The sequence below is a fragment of the Triticum dicoccoides genome, chromosome 5B, assembly GCF_002162155.2.
Source record: "Triticum dicoccoides isolate Atlit2015 ecotype Zavitan chromosome 5B, WEW_v2.0, whole genome shotgun sequence".
Classification (NCBI taxonomy): Eukaryota; Viridiplantae; Streptophyta; class Magnoliopsida; order Poales; family Poaceae; genus Triticum; species Triticum dicoccoides.
In genome coordinates this window covers 672851118-672852720 of record NC_041389.1, presented here as the reverse complement: position 1 = coordinate 672852720, position 1603 = coordinate 672851118, and positions in this window count along the sequence as shown.

Genomic DNA, 1603 nt, shown 5'->3' with positions numbered 1-1603 from the left:
CAATTGAATGGATGGCTGGTTGCTGGTTGACCAATAATTGGTGCTCGCGCTGCTGTTCTAGAAAGAAAAGAACAGGGGAAAAAAGCACTCGCTTGCTTGAGCGCTTCTCCTTCTACTATATGGTTTTCATTAGGAGGAACGGTGGGTGACAAGCAAAGGTTTTGTTCCACTATGAAGGAAAGAAAATATGTATACAATTTGACATGAGCAGGGGTGGGTCATTGCGTGCATAAAGCTTTGGTTTTATTTTTCTTCACTCAGCTATCTTCGAATGTCTGTTTCCTGAGCACTGACAGCAACAGTATTCTGAAGCAAAGGAAAGTAAGATCCAGCAGATGGTTTCCTCTAAGAAATGCATACCCTTCCTTCCCACTTGAGTGGTTGCGGGGCCAAAACAAGGTTTATATTTGCCCCACTATAGGCACTGACGTTGACCGCAATTCTCGTCACAAACTATGGACTAAAGTGTTTTTCAAAACACAACCGTGTATGCCCTTGTTAATTGAGCAAAAAAAAAAAAATCATATCTGTCGTTGTTGAAGTCTTGTGTCTACTCAATATCATGAAGAGTTGGAGAGTAATCTTAACAGTGAAAATACCCATGGGGTCATGGTTCCCAACAACTCTTAAGGATTTCGTAGATTCATTGGATTCTCAAAATACATAAATAGGGGAAATACAAGAGGATTGGAGTGACATATCCTCTTGAGTCCTCTAGGATTAGGAAACCATAGGAATTTGGATCAAATAGTGTTTCATGCCATATGAAAACAATGGAATTGTAGCAAGATGTTTAGTGGATGAAAAAACATAGAGTGCAAAGCAATCCTTACAAATCATATGTACCTAAGAGAGTCATCCCCACTAACTTATTTATCTCGACACGCAAGCATGCCGCCTTCCATGCTGCTTGTTGCTTGCTGGTTGACCAATAATTGGTGCTCTCGCTGCTGTTCTAGAAAGAAAGAAAAACACCACTTGCTTGCCTACTTCTCCATGCACTATACTATATGGTTTTGAGAGAAAGTACAATAAGATGACATAAGCAGGCTATAGTGACTAAAATATTAGTATGTCGTTGCTTTGCTGGAGGAGAGATGAGAGCGGAGAGAAGAGAAACGGGCTGTAAGTTACTAGTAGCCAGCTGCAACACGAGTCCCAAGACTTTGTGAGATTGTAAGGTGAGCCAACTCTATACAAAGTAGTACTCCGTCCGTTACTTTTACTCTGTATATAAGATTTGTGTCGAGTCAAACTTTACAAACTTTGACCAAATTTGTATTTAAAAATATCAACATCTACAATATCAAATATAAATAATGTGAAACTACATTCCATAATGAATCTAAAGATATTCCTTTGGCATCGTAAATGCTGATACATTTTTCTATAAGTTTGGTCAAACTGGAGATAGTTTGATTTCAGACAAAAGTTATATGCATACTAAAAAGAAACAGAGGGAGTACATATTTAAAGTTTACTAGTGTACATGCCGGCTATTAGGTTGACTCTATATGACATGGCAACTCTTTATAGCCGAGTGTTGGCAACTCTTTAGAGGAGGAACGGTGGGTGACAGGCAAAGGTTTTGCCTCACTATGAA